This window comes from Lygodium microphyllum, chromosome 24 (assembly GCF_053477565.2).
Source record: "Lygodium microphyllum isolate KBCC chromosome 24, Lygodium_microphyllum_v1.1.10, whole genome shotgun sequence".
NCBI classification, from domain to species: Eukaryota; Viridiplantae; Streptophyta; class Polypodiopsida; order Schizaeales; family Lygodiaceae; genus Lygodium; species Lygodium microphyllum.
In genome coordinates this window covers 60,128,379-60,148,179 of record NC_141158.1, presented here as the reverse complement: position 1 = coordinate 60,148,179, position 19,801 = coordinate 60,128,379, and the positions used below count along the sequence as shown (strand labels likewise).

The following is a 19,801-nucleotide window of genomic DNA, read 5'->3' as shown; positions in this document are numbered from 1 at the left end:
TTATACACTAAAATAAATACAGTATTATGTGGGTATATAAATATATCAATGCCTACAACAACAGGCACCTAAATTTCATACAAAACTTTGAGTCTTCATGTCATATGATTGAAATCATGATTCATCACACATGTCACGACTCACGAGTGAAGATTAAGAAGTCAAGACTCAATGGTTGAAATTTAAGACAACTTAACACAATTAAGACTCAATTTTTAAAACTTAAGGCAACAAAATGAATTATAATTTATGACTCATGAATCATCTATGATCTAAATAGCAATGAAGACTGACATCAAAAACATTGAAGACTGATATCAAGAACAATTGAACAAGAATCAAGATGCATAATAAGTAAAATTAAGATACAATGATACATGTAACTATGTCATATGAATACTTTGTCAAAACTTCAAAGTCCAGTGAGCATTGCGCATTGTGTATTAGTCTCTAGACTCTAGTAACTACTGAGTAATAAGTATTAACATCAATGAACAACTAGCAACTATAGTCTAGACTCTATAATGCTAAACTAACTCTTGTATATCATGAGTCATGACTCATGACTCGTTTGAAATTTGAAAATCTATGTATCATCTACCCATCCAACTCCGAGAATCCTAATCAAGAAATTGATGAAGCGGCCTCAGCATCAACCTTTGACTCTGTCTGTAAGGCACGACCACATGTAGCTCTCGCTCTAGTGACTCTAATCCTCCTTTGTACACGAGTCTTATGCACCGGTGCTAATAGCTCCTCATAGAGCATGGAGTAGATATCCCGCTTCTCCTGTGGTATCTATGGAATGCCACGCATCTTCTCTATATCAATCTTATAAGCATTCACCTATAAAGGTGAACGAGACAAAGATATATCATATGAGAGAATATTTAACATGTTTAATGTTCATACATATCATAATTTACAGTCTAACTTTCAAGCAATGTCAAGTGTCAATGTTAAAAAATTAATTACACATAATACTAATCATTACCAATTTACATGCGAAGACTCCAACTGGGCAATTGTAAGCTTGTTTCTCTTTTTGGTGTGAAAGAGGACCTATATGCTCCAATTCCTCTCAACAAGCCCTAAACTACAATCTTGCGAGAGAACACGAATGACAATGCATTTCTACTCAAATTTAAGAGATTGAGGTTAAGTAATTGGCAATTGCTAATAGGCAAGCCGCAAAATCAATAGGCAAAGACAAACGAAGATGAAGACGACAATAACAACAAAGAGGAAGAAAGTTTTTTATACATACTGTATGACTCATGCAACGTAGAAAACACAAATTAACATTATTCATTATTCTATGCAATGCGAATGAACATTCAATATAGAATCAATATTTGTATACATCATGGTCCACTATTCATGCTCAATATCACCTTTAGATGTAAAATGAGCCATCTATTTATGCAATTATTATGGATAACAACTCAAAGCAAAACTTTGACAATCAACGTCAATATCCATGTGAATGTGTTAAGTAAAGCCACGATAAAAGATTATTATAACAATCCCAAGACATTTGCATGTGGCATTTGTGAAGGTTTAAAATGGGTATTTCATATGCTTATGAAACACCTAGGTATGAAACGAGTTTCCTAACCGTATGAAATGAGTTTCTTAGCAACTATGTCTTGGTCATGACAAGATTTTGTTTACAGATTGTCTTGGTAGTGACAAGATTTTGCTTACAGATTGCTTCATTGACATTGTTATTTTTTGTATTATTGTATCATCATCGGCATCATCAAGATAATTATCATTATAAAAGGACACTTGTGTAATTCTCCTACTAGGGCGTGGTCCAAGTGGCAACATTGCATAGCATTTTACATAAGCAAAACATTTTGCATTACCCTAATCTCTCCACTGTCCTCACATCCCTTTAAAGGACATTATAAAAGGATTCATTCAGTCTATCACCTCCTCTCTTTAATCTCTCCACTGCTCTCATATCCCTTCAAGAGGACATTACGGTTCGTGGTTCGTGGTTGTCTTCATCATCTTCCTTGTTCTACGGCATCCATCACATTCACTCTATGATTTAAATCTTCATCATTCCATTCATCAAAGTTTCCTCTCTCTTCTCTTCTCTTCTCGATGTTTGCCAAGTTCACTTTGTGTTCCTCCTCGCAAACCGTATTATCTCGCTACTACGTCGTCTTTGGACATGGTATCAAAGCTGGATCTGCTCAAACAGTCGCAAAAGTCCTCCACTACAGTAAAGGCAAATACCTTTTTCTGCTACATCAACACCCTAATTGGCGGATGCTCCCTCCTGCGTTTGTTGTTTTTGAGCTTGCGTTCAGGGCTACTGCTACCGCCTCCACTTCCCCTTTGTTGTATTTACTGCTGACAGCTCTTCTGCTACACTTGGCAATATTCCAGTGCCTACTCTCTACTGCTAGCGGCTCAGCCAGACTACTAGCAGCTCCTCCCTGCTTCTAGGGGCTCAGCTACACTACTAGCGATTGTTCTCTGCCGCTGGCGGCTCGGTCAAACTATTGGCAATTGTTCTCTGCTCTCCTGGCAGCTCGGCTAGACTGGTAGTAGATGTTCTCTACAACCTCGCGGCTCAACCAATCTACTAGCAGCTATTCTGTATAACCCAACAACTCCACCATACTGCTGTCACTTCCAGCCCTTGCACTGCCCTCACACCCCTTGAGGCAGACATTGTAGTTCACGGTTCGTGGCTGACCTTTTTCTTCTTCAGTAAGACACACTGGTATCCATGGCTTTCCCAACAGATGACCAGTCTACTGGGTATTTCTACTCGACAAGAACGGTCATTCCACCGATGCTTGTCGCCATCGACCTTTGCTCTCCACTCGCCGGAGTATATGCGTCTTCCACCATGCAGTCCTTATATCACCTCTCCGTTCTAGGCCACAAAGATCGTTCTGCATCAACTATCGCGGTATTATGCTCAAGGCAATAAGCCGCAACCGAAGCACACTAAGTCCTTTCGAGCACACGGAGGCTCTAAGACCTTACAAGGCAATAAGCCCTTCTAGAGACCACCCCACTCCGAGGAGAATACAGCGGCTTCCACGGACCACATCTCCTCCATAGTCCACTCTCCTGAGAGCGTGCAACTATTCCTATCCACCCTTGGCTCATCTGAGCCTCCTTTGTTCCCCACCCTCTTTTACTCAGGCTTAAGAGGCCACTTCTGGGTGCTTTCCGACTTCTTTTGAGCCGCAAATACTTTCTTCGACACAATCGGCAACACTTTCTTCATCATCTAATGCTTCGCAGTCCGTGAGCCATAAGTGGTTGGATTTTCTTTCTCTCTTATACTGGGATTCAAAGGGAAATTTTCTTACTTCGCCCTCAAAGGGGGCTTCCAATTCTTCTTTGACTTCAGAGAGAACTCCTACTTCTACTCCTTCAAATTCAACAAGAGATCTTATATGCCATGAAGTTCTCCACACAACCCCACCTTTCACTTTCGAGGAGTGGCTCTCCTTTAAGCAATCACTTTCTCTACTCATACCATGGATCTAGAGCATCTACCTAGATCCAGCAGTGACTTGGTGGCTAGGCCTTTCTATTCCTTCCAACATGGAGTCACCGAGCTTGTGGCTTCACTCCCGAGGTTGAGTTTTGGATTCTACAACTCATCCAGTCTCCTGACTATCTTCAAAGGTCTCCTTTCAAGTGCTATTCTCAACTTCCAGGGTGGATCTTCTTCGTCCATTGATCAACATGGAGCCAACTCCCAAGATCAAGTACGGTGTCGGAGGGGTTTTGTCGAAAGATTAAATCCACCGGGGATCAAAAGTAAAAGAAGTAGAGATAGGAGATGGAAGAGAAGATAGAGAAATCCCAAAAGGTAAACACTACAAAGACAAAGCACAATGAATTGAATCAATAAGTATTGAAAGAACCTGGAATCTTCGCACTACTTGGAAGCAATCTCCAGGCATTAGATCTCTTGGAGCCTCTTCGTATAACAAAACGTGCATCAGAATTACAGCTCCTTCTCTGCTGCTCGGAACCCAAATCTGATGGCTCCATTGGCTCCAAAAGAGGGGTAAAACTCCAAAACACCTGCTCACGATTCTCCCAAATTACTCCTTCTTCTTCTTTCCGTTTAATCTGAAGTTTTCAGTCTATTTACAGCGATCGCGATGCATGCAATTTCATCAATCTGTCCCTCTTCTAAAAATCCCATAATTGGCTAAAAAAGCAACTTGGTTTTTGCATGCCATCCTAATCTAGAAGCTTTTTCCAACTTTTTCGGATTTTTACAATAAATAATATCAAATATAGACTAAGATTATCCAAAAATCTAGTATTTTCGGATAACCCATGCAACTCACACTAGTACTAATGGCTCAGATCACATTGACTCTCTAGATCAATAAAGAAGTCGAATGATGATACATTCCATACTTTTTCACACTGCGTCCTCATAACATCACGACATCCACCCTCTCTGAACCTGCACATCCTCTGGTATGTGCCAAAATCCTAGTTGTCACCGGATTCTGAGTCCTCCTCATCCTCTGCAACCATGTCCTTTACTTCTTCATCTTCTATATCTTCCTAGCTAGCCCCTATATCATGACCACTATTTTCTTCCAATTCTGGCAACTCATAGATAGTAAATTCTCGCCTTTTGAATAATTTGATTCTTTTTCCTGCTACCGGAAGTTTGCTGGCTGTCCCATCCAGCTCATTTAATGCGTAAGTAGCATTATCAAACACCTGTCTTACCACATAGGGTCCAAACCATCTTTTGGAAACTTTACGCATGGCACTATGCTCGTTATCTAAACTACTATCATAAACCAATACCCAATCCCCATCTTATATGGTTCTTGGTCTCAGTCTATGTCTTTTGCCAAACCGTTTCTTGTTCTGTATCCTTGCTGCCCTTAACTTTGTGGTTGCTGTCTCTATGTCTTCTGACTTTCTTCCAACTGTCTAATGTGTAAGGCCAACAACTCCTCTCGATTCAACTCCTTCTCCCAAGGTAATACACTCCATGTGACTGTCATCTCTTCTATCGGCATGATAGGTTTTTGACCATACATCAACTCTACAGGTATATATCCTATACCAGCACTATGAGTTGTTCTATCGGCCCACAAAGCATAAGAGAGCAATCGTGGCTACTATTTTACCTTCTCTCCACATGCTTTTGCCAATGCCTTCACAATAGGTGGATGAACTCTTTCACTTTTTCCATTTCCTTCAAGGTTATAGGCTAAAGTTAAAGCAAGCTTTATCCCCAACCGTGCAAAGAAATCATGAGCTTCATCTGTATCCAACTCACCCCTATCTGCTGTAATTTTTCCCATACAGCCGTACCGACAAAAGATCTCTTCTAAGAAAAAAGTACACGCAGCATTTGTTGTCTTAGTACATAAAGCTTTCCCTTCCACTTGATTAGTCAAGTATTCACGAGCAAGCACAAGATACCTCATTTGCCAAAGACCTATAGGCATTGTGACCGAATCCACCGCCCACTTAAAATGCAGAGACAATGGATATGTGGGTTGCAATCCATCCCGATGTCTCACAGTTGAATACATTTGACATGTCGTACATGTTTCCACAAAGTGAGTAACATCCTTATATATACCCTGCCATCAATATCTTTCTTTGATCTTTGTAAAAGTACCCCAAACACCTCTATGACCAGTCCACAAGCTTTCATGAAATTTTTACATTACTTTTACTTGTGAAGCTCTGTCACCCAAAACTCGCAATGGCATACCCTGTTTCTTTTTAGCATGTTTCCATAAGTATCCATCTTTTTAAAAAAAAACCCATACGCTTTCCTCTTGATTTTCTTAAACTCCTCATCTGACCATTCATCTCTCTTTGTTAATGTACTGAGATATTGACCAATTCTCAACCACTCTCCTACATATTTATCTTCCAGAAACACTTCTACACAAGATACAAAACATCTAAAGTGTCTTCTCTTTATTGTCCAAGCTTCTGTTAATGATGTAGCAACACCTTGCATTGCTAAATTCACTCTTACAACATCATTTTCAGCCATAAGAAAGTCATCTTCTTCCTCCTCATCCATCATCCCATCTTCATTCTGTGTTAGAAGCATAACCATTCTCCACTATTTGAATATGAAGCAGCTTGCCTCGCAGCAACAAAGCGAGAGAAAGAAGACTCCGCACTGTCCGACAATTCCTCTGGCTCATGCTTAACAACATTGAGGACTGGCATTGAAGTCTGTACTCTTGGAAACCCTGCTCTGAGCTCATAATCTTCATGAAGACTCTTGATTGGGATACTGCCAATGGGTGAACCAAGCATGGCTAAAGACTCCATTTTCCGACCTTCTGTTTTCCATCCAGGACTTTCTCCTTGATGTATGCAATCCACCGGAGCATAGCAATGTCCGGATCTAGCAACTAAGGAGAAGCAAGGGATAACTTGGAACAATAAGGAAAAAAGTAAAACGTAAGGAGTTTTTAAAAAAGGTAAAAAAGAGAAGAGGATTCGACACAAGACAATCAATGTGAGAGAGAGAGAGAGAAGGAGGAAGAAAAAGAATCTTGCAACCTGAAGAAGGGAGAAATCTAAAGCGAAGAAGAACAACAACAACAAATTGTCAAAAGAAAGAGATCGTAAAGCTGAAGTTATTGGAGTTGAGAAATAGACGATAGCAAGGCTGCTGAAGTCAACGGGCTAATGCGAGTTCTCAGTTTTGAGATGATGGTAATAAGAGTTCTCTTTTTGTCTTATTTTCTTCTACTACTTTGTGGGACAGAGAGTTTGCAAATCAGTTTTGATATATGGATATGAGTGAAAGACAACAAAGGGTTGTTCTTCATCATGTTGAGAGTGATGTATGTTAGTTGTTGCGTGAGGCTTCCCGTCAACAGAGAAGAATGGAACTAAAGAATCTTTACATTTGAAACTGGGTATATGACTAGGAATATATATTATGGACAAATGTTGAATGAATGGGTTCAAGTTAGTGGAAATCTGAAAGGATTTGCAGCCAATAAAATAATGGATCAGAGTTCATAAAGTTTGAAGCTCCCGCAACTCTTCATCAATGCAAGATATGCTGAGATGTATTTGCTGGTATGCTGAAACGACAAACTGAAGTCAAGGAATGTGTCCTTACCTTTGCAAGTTTGTGCTTTTGGAACAGAGTAGTTGTGTTTGTTGTATAGAGCATGCAAGAATTTACGACTGCAAACTATGCAGAGCTATTTCAAGGCAACATATCAAGGAATTTGACTCTGAGTTGTTCTAAAGAGTTATAGATTGAAAAGAGAACTACAACTTTCCTTTTTGAAGCTCAGCGATCCGAGATCTGGTTAGCAAGTTATGAATTGTTTTGTGTAATACTCTATGAGGCAATTTATGTGCTCTATGAGAAAACAGATGAATTCAACAGTATCTACGTCACCAACTTGGTTTCCCATGAAAGTCATCATGATTTTCCATTGCTATATCACTACAAACTCTATTTTGATGCAATAATGGAATGTCTACAGCAATGAAATGCTTGTATCCGTTAAATTGGCATGAAAATTTGTCGTATAAAGCTTTGGTTACCTATGTATTTGGATTGTATTTATGTGTGCTCTGAGAAAAGAAGAACAAAAAGGATCTACAACTGGTTTTGCACGGATTGAGGCAATCACGCTTCGTGGGGCAGTTTGTTGCATGGGATTGCCATCCCTAAAAAATAGGAGTTCTATGAATCTGAAAGCTCGTATTGTCAAAGTCTCAACCATGGTTATTTCAGCGTCAGATGCTCTCTAAAAATGGTAAAATCTGAGCTTGAAGGCTTAAACTGCTTAAGTGTTGAGTTGAAGTCTCAGCGTTTTTGTTCGGTGGTGTTGTTTCGTGGTTTTTGTTAAGGGGAGATTCTCCATCTTTATCCTGTGGTGTTGTCTTGGGGGTTGTTAGAGGCGGACTACCCAATTCACCTACCACAAATTGGTGCCCTTGCTAAGGATCTTCCATGTTGAAGATCTCTTGCTGATATTATCAATTGGGAAGTATAAGGTTTGGAAACCACCCTTTACACAAACTCAAGCATGGCGGCTTCTGGATATGAACCCTTCTTTGATACTGAAAATGAGGATGCTAATCAGTTTATCAAGAGATTGGAGTGGATGGCTTACCAAGCTCCAAGGCAGCCTCAAATGCAACCTAGATTCAGAGGACCTCCAAGAAATAGATGGGAAAACTTTGAATGCTTTAATTGCAGGGAGAGAGGACATATTGCTCCTGATTGCACTTATCCAAGAAGAACAGGAGGAGAGATGTATCCCATGCCACAAGGGAATGCTAGGCAAGATGCTAGACCTCAACAGGAACAAAGGCCACTTGAACCAGCTAGACAATAGTTGGAAAGAAGACCTAATAAAGGCACATCGAGTATGAATTTGATCAAAACCAACGTGTTTGATGATGGGAAAAATGCAGATATTTTTGCTAACAAGAGAGTCAGAGAGAGGGATACTGAAACTGAAACTCAAAGGGCAGCAAGGATTAAAAAAGGAAAACAAGTTTAGACGATCCAGAAACTAGCAAGAAAGCTAGACAACGAAGGAAGATTCAAATAGGGGACTTTGCTTTGGAGTCAATCAAGTTCCTTACAATTTACTTGAGGATTTGAAAGGTAAGAAGGCTGATGTTACATATGGTCAGCTACTGCAGATGAACTCCTCTCTGAGGAGGCAATGGCACGGTTTAGTTAGCATCAGGAAAAGAAAAACCCAAACTGGGCATGTTGGAGTGGTATACCTATCAGATGTGAAAGACATCATACCTGTCATGGACACATGGATACATGAAAGAAAAATTGATCAAGTTTATGTTGATGGTGGTGCACAACTTTGTGTAATCACTGAAAAAGCAATGTTGCAAATGCATCTTAAAATGACAGGGAAGTCATTGTTTAAGATTAAAATGGCAAATACCTCAAAAGTGAAATGTTTGGGAATCATTGCGAACTTGGAGATCAACATTGAAGTCCAAAGAGCGTATTTGGATTTCCATGTTATACCTACAAAACTTGAGGCATATCCTCTCATTTTGGGACGACCGTGGTTGATTGGTATGAGATCCAGACAAGATTGGTATAGAGGTCAATTGAAACTCTATCTAGAAGAGCTAGTTCATAAGAGGGTGATCTTTGACATGAAAACAGGGTCTGTCATTCAAAATGAACATGAAAGCGATGTTGAAGGTAATGAAAGTAGTGATTCAGAAAATTCCAACCTTGATGAGAAAGATAGAGAATGGGAAGCTAGCCTACTCTCTAGGGATGTTGACCTCTTTGGGTTGTCAATCCAAGGTTCAAAAAGAGAGGAAAAAGTTGTAAATATTGCTGCAAGAAGTACAGACTTCATGCAAGAAACATGTGATCAGCAACCCGAAATGAATGTTGGATTCCCTAAGCTTATGAATATGCTGGGAAATGACTTGACTAAAGATGAAAGAGATGAATATTCAATCATTTTTCAAAAATACCCGAAATTTTTTGCTACAGAATATCACCAACTGAGGGGTACTAACAGCATTATGCACCATATCAAATTGAAAGAAGGGTACAAACCAGTGGCTCAAAAACTTAGGAGACTTAGTACAATTCAAGAAAATATACTTGAAGCTGAAATTCAGAAGTTGCTTGATGCTGAATTTATTTATCCTGTTGATGATGTAGAGTGGGTGTCTCCTGTTGTAATCAAGTTAAAGAAGAATGGAAAGTGGAGAGTATGTGTTGATTTCAAGCCTCTTAATGCAGCTACTAAGAGGGACTACTATCCTCTTCCGTTTCAGAATGAGATCTTGGATCAAGTGGCTGGTCATGAATTTTACAGTGTGTGCGATGGATACTTTGGATATTTCCAAATCAGAATAGCGGAAAAAGAACAGAAGAAAACAACATTGATTACCCCATGGGGATGCTTCTGTTATAGAGTGATGCCTTTTGGTCTGATGAATGCATATGCCAGCTTTTCAAGATGGGTAGTTGGGTATTTGCCCCTTTCATTGGGAAATCTTTGCGGGTATTTATGGATGACTTTTGTGTGTACAGCTCAAGGGCATTACACTCTCAAAAACTTGAAGTTTTCTGCAAACTTGATGCGGATGGCGGTCAGCTGAGCCCTGATAAATGTAAGATAGCAAGAACTAGAGTGATACTCTTGAGTCATGAAGTGTCTGCTAATGGTATTTCACTTGAGCCTAGTAAAGTTGAGGCTTTACTTCTTATGGATTCTCCAAAAACTATAAAAGAACTGAGGAGCTTTGTTCAAAAGTTAAGGTATCTATCAAGGTCATTCCATATGCTAGGTGAATATGTGTATCCTTTACAGAAAGCAACTCAAAGGGATCCTTTAGTTTGGATGCAAGTTAAAGAGGATGCATTCTTGCATATTAAAAAAAAGTTAAGCACTTTGCTAGTTCTTATGTCTCCAAACTGGAATGAACCTTTCTTCATTAGTATCAGTATTGGGAAAAATGCAGTGGAGCCATTTTAATGCAGAAAGGAAAGGGGATGTCGTATATGAGGCCAGTGTTTTATATAAGCAGATCCATTGTAGCGACTGGAAAAGCTTAGATGGAAGAAGAATTGTTGGTATGGGGGCTGGTATATGCAGTTAAAAGATGGAAATCATACTTGATTCAAAAACCATTTGTAGTACTTATTGGTTCCCAGTTGCTTCCACACGTTTTGTAATTGCTGAAAATGCTCCAAGAGTTACTAAGTGGCTGTTGGCTTTGCAAGAATTTGAATTTACATGTTTGAAAGAGGATACTATAAGAGGTAGCTTGGCTAATATTTTGACTTATAAAGAACCTATAGAAAGTGCAGCTGTTATAAGATAAAAATTAATTCTGCATCCACAAATTCATGAGGAGATGAAGGATAAAGATGCTACCTTGTTTTTTTATGGCAGTTACAAAAGAGTGCTAAAAAAGGGAGGACTGGATTTTTTCATCATGGATGCTGAAAATCGAGAAGTCTTTTCTGGAATTCAAGAAAGTAAAGAGATACAAAGTAACAATGAAGCTGAATATGTGAGTTTACATGCTGGCCTAAAACAGTGTATTCAGCTGGGATACAAGAAGATAGTTGCAAAAGGAGATGCTATGTTGGTGGTCAGACAGATTCAAAATGTTTGGAAAGCCAATAAAGATATTTTGAAGGACTGGCTATTTAAGATAAAAGGCCTCATGAGACAGCTATAAAAATTTGAAATTTGGCATATTGGTAGGGAGAACAACCGTAGAGCTCATGAATTTGCTGAAAATGCTCTTTCCGAGTATGTTGCTGCCATGAGGGTGGATAATCCTAGATATGAGGGCAAGGAGAGCCTTCACCTGATTGAAAAGTTTCTAAAAACTGGGAAGCTAGAGTCATTGGCTGATAAATACAAAAGGTATGCCATTGTCAGAAAGGCCAGGGCATATGTGCTCATAAAGGATCAATTGTACATGAAGGGGATTAATAATGTACTAAGAAGGGTACCGGATAGTTCTGAGATTCCTACTTTTTATCTTCCTGTCATGAGGAAGCATGTGGTGGTCATTTTGGTTTTGAGCTTACCAAAAGGAAAATTCTGTTAGCAGGACTTACTTGGCCTAGTCTAAGCGTTGATATTGCTCATTGGTGTAAAATTTGTCATGCTTGCCAGTCATATGCAAAAAGGATACTAATTCCAGAACCTGCTAAAGCCATTGTTGCCTATGAACCGTTTGAGAAGTGGGGTTCGGATTTTATTGAACCTTTGCCCGGTACAAAAATAGGAAAGTCTTACATCATTACTGCAATTGATTATACGACCAAATGGCTTGAAGCTAAGGCTACAAGAAATCGCAAGAAAGAGGATGTAACTCAGTTCCTCGTGGAGGACATATGCTGCGGATTTGGAATACCACTAGAAATAGTGATAGATCAAGGTCCTGGCTTCAGAAATAAGCTATTGAGAGAATTAGCAGGGAAGCTAGACTTGAAACATAGATTTGCTACTCCTTATTATCCCCACTGCAATGGACTGGTGGAAGCATTTAATGGAACATTACAGAAGATTCTCTTTAAGCTGGTGGAAGATCATCCTAAAGATTGGGACAGTTATCTACATCGAGCTTTATAGGCTTGTAGAACAATGCAGAAGACAAGTACATGATTCACCCTTTTCATTTAGTATATGATCAAGATGCTTTATTACCTATGAATGTCATGTTCCCTACAATGGAGTTTGTAAGAAAGCATCAGTTAGATCAAACAAAATTGGGAATTGACAGAGGACTGAACTTGCATACCCTACAGTTGGATAGGCAACAAGCAATGAATTGTTATGAAAAACAGATTGTGAAGAGAAGGGAATGGTTTAATACATAGTTGAAGAAGAAGAATCTTAAAGAGAGAATGCTGGTTATGAGATATGGCAAAAGCTTGGACTCTACTTTTCAAACCAAGTTTCGAGTTAGATGGGAAGGACCTTTCCTCATCAAGCAAAAGTTTGAAAATGGCACTTACTTGCTACAAGATTTAGATGGGATTATTCACAACAGTAGAATCAATGGGTTCCGTCTAAAGAAATATATCTGCAGAATCCTGTAAATAAAGAGGATGTAAGTAGTGTACATACTATACATAAAGTAGGTTGCTTCCAGTTTACTGTTTGGGGCAGATTCAGTTTTCTGAAATCTGGTGTTGATCAGATGGTTGTAAATGATAGACAGCATATTCAAAGTATGCTTGGACACCTACTAAAGGACTATGTCAAGTTTGACGTTGATCCGAGCAAGAATGTGAAACAAGGTTGCAGCCATACGTACGTATGGATCGATCTGTACCATACGGATCGATCTGTACTTCTTTTTTTTGAAAAACCCCTTTTTGAGCTTCAACGTACGAATTTGCGCTTATTTCGGAATTTCGCCTACAACGCTCTGTTTCATTCTGTCTCTGCACATTGTACACATTGCAACCAGGTAATTCTCACACTCTCTCGCTCATGGCCTTGGTCCCTCGTGATGCATCTCTGTCTCGTACTGTACTCTCTCTCTCTCTCTCAACCACGAGCAGCCAATGTACATGATTAATCTCGTCTCTCTCTCACTCCCTCCCGAGTTCCTCTCCCTCTCTCTCTCTCTTTCTTCCTTTGGAGTATGCTCTAAGCTCTGTCTCTCTCTTTCTTTGTGTCACACAGTTTCCAGGATCCAATATGCCAAAGCCATGCAACCCCTACTGGCAAGAGCACACCAATGTCATCCGTGTTATTAATACACCGACCCAAGTTGGTTCTGGCACGCGTAGATGACAGTGCAAGTATTGCAACTTTGAGCTCACAAGCACAATTTTTCATGTCGTGATACACTTGACAGGTATTGGCACCACCAGCAATTGTGGTGGGTGCAAGCAGGTGCCACAAGATTTCAGAGACAAGCTCATTGCTAAGAATTCATCAACAACAAAGGGTTCAAAGAAGGTAAGGGGCAGCCAGCACACTCAAGATGCACTTCATGGTGCGCTTGTGGGGGAGATGGGTGATTCTTCCACACACGATAGCCAACCAACAGGGGACAAAAAGAGGGCGCGTGTCATGCAGGAGGTTGATGAGGATGACGATGCACATGTGCTGAGACAAAGTACTTTGTCTTCACGCGTGTCATCTCTTTCGTGGGTGAAAGAGAGACAAAAAGTGGCTGAGATGGAGATTGCTCGCACTCTTGTGGAGTGCAACATCTCCTTCAATATACTGAGGACTAATCAATGAAAGAGAATGGTGAGGGCCATAGCATAGGTTGGCCACACAGACTCGTGGTCCAGGGTGGAGTATAACAAAATGCGTACCATGATGCTTGAAGAGCAGAAAGCCTTGATAGACAAGGCATTGGTACCTGCCAAGGCACGATGGCAGTCTTTTGGGTGCACCATCATATCTAATGGCTGGAGTGATATGCGTAGACGACACATTATCAATATTTTGGTGTCCTCATGTCTTGGCACATACTTCTTGCGGGCTATGGATGCAGGAAAGGCAGGAGAATCCATTAGTGCTGAGTTTATTTATCACCACATCAGACAAGCAATTTTGGATGTCGGGCCAGAGAATGTGGTCCAAGTGGTGATAGACAATGCTTCAAATTGCAAGCGTATGGGTGAATTGCTCGAGGCAAAGTTTCCTCACATTGCTTGGACCCCTTGTGCTGCACATTGCTTGGACCTTCTGATGGAGGATATTGGAAAGTTGCCATGGGTGCAACCTCATGTTGCAGATGCCACAAAGATTACTACATTTTTCCGAAAAAAACATCAGGCTTTGGCCATCTTCAGGAGCCATAGTGCACTTGCAACCCTCGAAGACCAGGTTTTCTTATATGTTCCTAGTCTTGCAAAGGCTTTTTAGATTGTGGGACCCATTATTACAACTGTGGTGGACCCGAAATGGAAGTTTATGCACCATGTGCAAATAGAGGCCACTAGATACATTCAGCGGAAAGTGCTTGACGAGACCTTTTGGACAAAGGTACAGAGCTTGACAGTGGCATTGCAGCCTATCCATGTCCTCCTCCAAGCCACAGATATGGAGGGCTCTACTGTTGGACTGGTCTATCATCTCTTCATGGAGATCAAACGCCATATTGCGGCCTATACGACATTGACAGAGTCTTGGTGAGTGTACACTTGGATATTGTTCTTGGCTGATTATATTAATATTAACTAATATGCACATTGCAACAATATGTTTAAAGTTATATTATATAATGGCTATTGGAATGTTGGCTTGTCAATTTGTAGCCGCGGTGACATCCTGGCTATTGTAGAGCGGCGATGGACATTTATGAGCCGTCCCATTCATGGGATGGTTACATTGCTTCATCCCTTCTACAAGAAGCCAGAGTTGTTTAGTGAGAGCACTCTGCTCACGCAGAAAGACCAGTACATCAACATAATGTACGACGAGGATGACCAACTTGAGGTTGATGCAGAGATGGTGAGTTTTATGAACAATCTAGGACCATCCTTTGCTAAAGCGGTGGTTTTGAGAGAGGAGGCGACGAAATTTCCTCTCACGTGGTGGCAGAGCTATGGAAGACAAGGTCTTCCAAAGCTGACTCATCTTGCTCTCCGAATCCTCTCACAGGTACTCTTGACTCTTTCACAATTGCATCCATCTTTAAAGTTTGATTCATTAAGGTTTTTGACTCCAAAATCGTATCATGATTCATGATCGTAGGATTGTTCTGTTTGTGCTTGTGAGCGCAGTTGAAGCACCTACTCCTTGGTTCACACGAAGATCCGCAATCGACTTAGTAACGCTCAGCTGGAGCGATTAGTGTATTGCCAAGCTAACATGAAGCTCGTGCGAGATTATCATGCTTTGGGAACACCCAAGCAGGTATATCTAGCTGTCCGACGTCGTACGTCTTTTGACACATTTCAATATAATTAAGTCATTTCTTGTGGTTCTAACTTGTCGGATTTTGCTTTTCCATAGGCAAATCCGACCTGTGTGAAGATGGTGCCAGCCTCTACTGAGGACGACGTAGAGCAACGTGTCAGAGACGAGCAGGCAGATATTATACGACTCCTTCATAGAGAGTTGGAGAGCATCAATCGCCGTGTCATGAGGTCACGCGCACGGGTTTTGGCGATACCTTTGCGTGAGGAGGCTGCAGATTCAGAGAGCACTAGACGAAGGAGCATTCGTCGGGGGAAGCTGCCTGTTCGTACGCAGCAGACTCGGGCGAATGAGGCTGTCACTCTCATTCATACTCAAAGAGAGCCAGGAGATGATGATGTAGCACATGGATCTCATGATACATCTTTCACATCATCACATGTGCCTGTGATGGCAGAGCCTGAGTATGACGACGAGGGCAATGTCTTGACAGATGGGGACTTACTCTCTTCTGGTGCATCGTCGTCGTCATCATTTGATGAGGAGTTTTGACTCTTAGATCACGTTTTATTGTGGAGTCTAGACTCTGGACTAGCCCTTATGGGCCTTTTGAGGACATTTCTATGGTGTAGTATTGCATATTCAATTTGTTTTGATGCATTTGCAGCCTTTTAACATGGATGAGAGTCGAGACTTTTGTTGTGTAAATACTAATTCATCAATTTATATAGGGCTAAGAGTGGTGATTGGTGATTGAAGATTGATCTCTAATTGAAAACTGGATTTGGTATCTGATGTTTGATTTCTGAAGTAACAAGTTTTACAACATGCAGCAAGGGTTTTATGATTACTAATCAAATGCACAAAGACCTTAATAGATTGTCTTGTAGGTCTCTCTCACAATTTAAATTGTATTTGGATCTTTTTATGTTTATTTTGATATGAAATGCCATATAGATTGATATTTTTTACAATGGTACGTATTTTTACGTACACAAATTTTATATGTACGGAACAACATACAAATACGTACCTACATTACATACAATACATACACATCAACCTTCATGTGAAAGTTATGGTCTCTAAAAGGTCAATGTCTGAAGTGGACTGCATGTAGGAAATTTAGGACTACAAACTGTGCAGAGCTGTGTTAGGACAACAAATCAAGAAATTTGACTCTGAGTTGTTCCGAAGAATTATAGATTGGAAAGAGAGCTACAACTTTCCTTCTTGAAGCTCCGCGATCCAAGATTTGGTTAGAAAGTTATGAGCTGTTCTGTGTAGTGCTCTATGATGCAGATTTTCAGGAAAAGGAGTTTATCTTTGTCAGATGTTTTCAAAGCTTTTAATAAAGGTTTGTTCACACTTTGTGTTCCAAACCAAGGGGGTGGTTAATCATGGTGAGTGAAATTGAGCGACCGGAGACATGATACTGCGTGAAGTCAAGTCGGGTAATGCATGGAAATATCATTTTTTTGTCTTTCTAACACTTACTCGTAGCGGGAGTCGGGTTGATAAATGGAAATCCCAAGTGGTATCATGCATGCTCGACACGTGGTTGAGATATTTCAGTTTTGAGGCACGCGCCTCATGCAGGAAGAGAAGGAATTTGCCATCTAGTAACTAAAAAGAAGCAAGGGGCAACTTGGAAAAATAAGGGAAAATGTAAAAACGTGAGGAGTTTTTAAAAAATGGAAAAAAGAGAAGAGGGTTCGACACAAGACAATCAATGTGTAAGAGAGAGAGAGGGGGGGGGAGGGAAGGAGAAGAAGAATCTTGCAGGCTGAAGAAGGGAGAAATCTGAAGCTCAGAAGAAAAACAACAAATTGTCAAAAGAAAGAGACCGTGAAGCTGAAGTTATTGGAGCTGAGGAGCAAGATGGCAGGGCTGCTGTAGTCAATGGGCTGATGTGAGTTCTCAGTTTTCAAACAATGGTAATAAGAGTCCTCTTTTTGTCTTGTTTTCTTCTACTGCTTTGTGGGGCAGAGAGTTCGCAAATCAATTCTAATGTATCGATATGAGTGAAAGACAGCAAAGGGCTGTTCTTCATCATGTTGAGAGTGATGTATGTTAGTTGTTGTGTGAGGCTTTCCGTCAGCAAAAAGAAGAATGGAAATAAAGGATCTCTACATCTGAAACTAGGTACATGGCCGAAGTTCGCCTCCTACATCAAGTAATGCTGTAATCCAGGAGAAGAATTTTCTTCTCAAGCAGATTAAGCCGCCCGAATTTGACAGGAGAGGCAGGTCCGTCCAAGCAGATGCTGAAATTTGGATTGAATCCATGGAGGATTACTTCGAAGAAGCCGGTACTGCACCCGCCAATCAGGCTATGCTCGCCAAGCTAAAGCTCACCGGCAAAGCTAGGCTTTGGTGGAAGCAATGGTGCAGGGATCGAGGGATCGCGGAAGGATCCGTTACCTAAGAGCGCAGAATCCATCAACAGCCAGATCTCTAGCTACAAAAGTATCTATGCCAAACAACCCTATACTTGAGTTAGCTAGAGAGGATGCATGCCATGACCCAGCCTACCAAACATAGAATATGTGTTATGGGCAGATGTTGAATGCACGGGTTTGAGTTGGTGGAAATCGGAAAGGATTTGCAGCCAATAAAATAATGGATCAGAGTTCATAAAGTTTGAAGCTCCCACAACTCTTCATCAATGCAAGATATGTTGAGATGTATCTGCTTGTATGCTGAAACGACAATCTAAAGTCAAAGAATGTGTCTTTCCCTTTGCAAGTTTGTGCTTTTGGAACAGAGTAGTTGTGTTTGATATATAGAGCATGCAAGAATTTACGACTGCAAACTATGCAGAGCTATTTCAAGGCAGCACATCAAGGAATTTGACTCTGAGTTGTTCTAAAGAGTTATAGATTGGAAAGAGAGCTACAACTTTCCTTTTTGAAGCTCGGCGATCCGAGATCTGGTTAGAAAGTTATGAATCTGTGTAATACTCTATGAGGCAATTTATGTGCTCTATGAGGAAACAGATGAATTCAGCAGCATCTACGTCACCAACTTGGTTTCCCATGAAAGTCATCATGATTTTCCATTGCTATATCAGTGCAAACTCTATTTTGATGCAATAATGGAATGTCTACAACAGTGAATTACTTGTATCCGTTGAATTGGCATGAAAATTTGCCGTATAAAGTTTTGGTTACCTATGTATTTGGATTGTATTTATGTGTGCTCTGAGAAAAGAAGAACAAAAAGAATCTACAACTGGTTTTGCACGGATTGAGGCAATCACGCTTTGTGGGGCAGTTTGTTGCATGGGGTTGCCATCCCTAAAAAATAGGAGTTGTGTGAATCTGAAAGCTTGTGTTGTCAAAGTCTCAACCATGGTTGTTTCAATGTCAAATTCTCTCTAAAAATGGCAAAATTTGAGCTTGAAGGTTTAAACTGCTTAAGTGTTCAGTTGAAGTCTCAGTGAGGAGTAGGTGATCAGAAATAATTGAACATGTGTTCAATGGTGTTGTTTCGTGGGTTTTGTTAAGGGGAGATCCTCGATCTTTATCCTGTGGTGTTGTCTTGGGGGTTGTTAGAGGCCGACTACCCAATTCACCTACCAACGGCTGATTCATTCAGTTCGTCACCTCTTCTCTCCAGCCTCTCCACTACCCACACACCCCTTTAGAAGGACATTGCAGTTCGTGGTTCGTAGTTGTCTTCATCATCTTCCTTGTGCTACAACACCCTTGTTCCCATGTATCACATTCACTCCATGATTCAGATCTTCATCATTCCATTCATCAGTTTTTCTTCTCTCTTCTCTTCTCTTCTCCATGTTTGCCAAGTTCCCTCCATGTACCTACCTGCAAACCCTACTGTCTCGCTAGTATGTCATCTTTTGACATGGTATCAAAGTTGGAACTGCTCAAACAATTGCAAAGATCCTCCACTCCAGTGAAGGCAAAGACCGGTGGAAAGTTCAGCATCCACTTCTCTTCTTCTTCAATTGCATCAACACTCTAACTAGAAATTGCTTCCTCCTGTGTTTGTTGTTTTCCAGTCTGTGTTCAAGGCTGCTGCTGCCGCCTCCACCTCCCCTTTGCTGCATTTAATGCTGGCAGCTCTTCTACTAGACCTAGCGGTATTCCAGCACCTCCTTCCTACTACTGGCGGTTGTTCTCTACAACCTAGCGGCTCAACCAGACTACTGGCGGCTCCTCCCACCTACTTGCCCCTGTTCTCTGCAGCCTGGCCCTCAGCTTGCCTACTGGCAGCTATTCTTTGCAGCCCGACGGCTCATACCTAACTGCTCGCGGCTCCTCCTGGTCTAGTAGCAGCACCCTCCTATAGCTGGCAGCTCACTTCCAACCCTTCCACTACCCTCCCAGCCCTTGAGGCGGACATTGTAGTTCATGGTTCATGGCTCATGGCTGACCTCTTCCTTCTTCAACAAGG

General features: G+C 40.9%; 1 protein-coding gene and 1 pseudogene across 6 annotated transcripts in view; one reads left to right on the top strand and one right to left on the bottom strand.

Annotated features, from left to right (window-relative positions):
* Positions 1–19,801, bottom strand: part of LOC148015143 (callose synthase 3-like) — a 211,187-nt gene that overhangs the window by 174,140 nt on the left and 17,246 nt on the right. The window lies entirely within an intron of this gene.
* On the top strand, positions 13,022–15,942 carry LOC148015144 (uncharacterized; annotated as a pseudogene).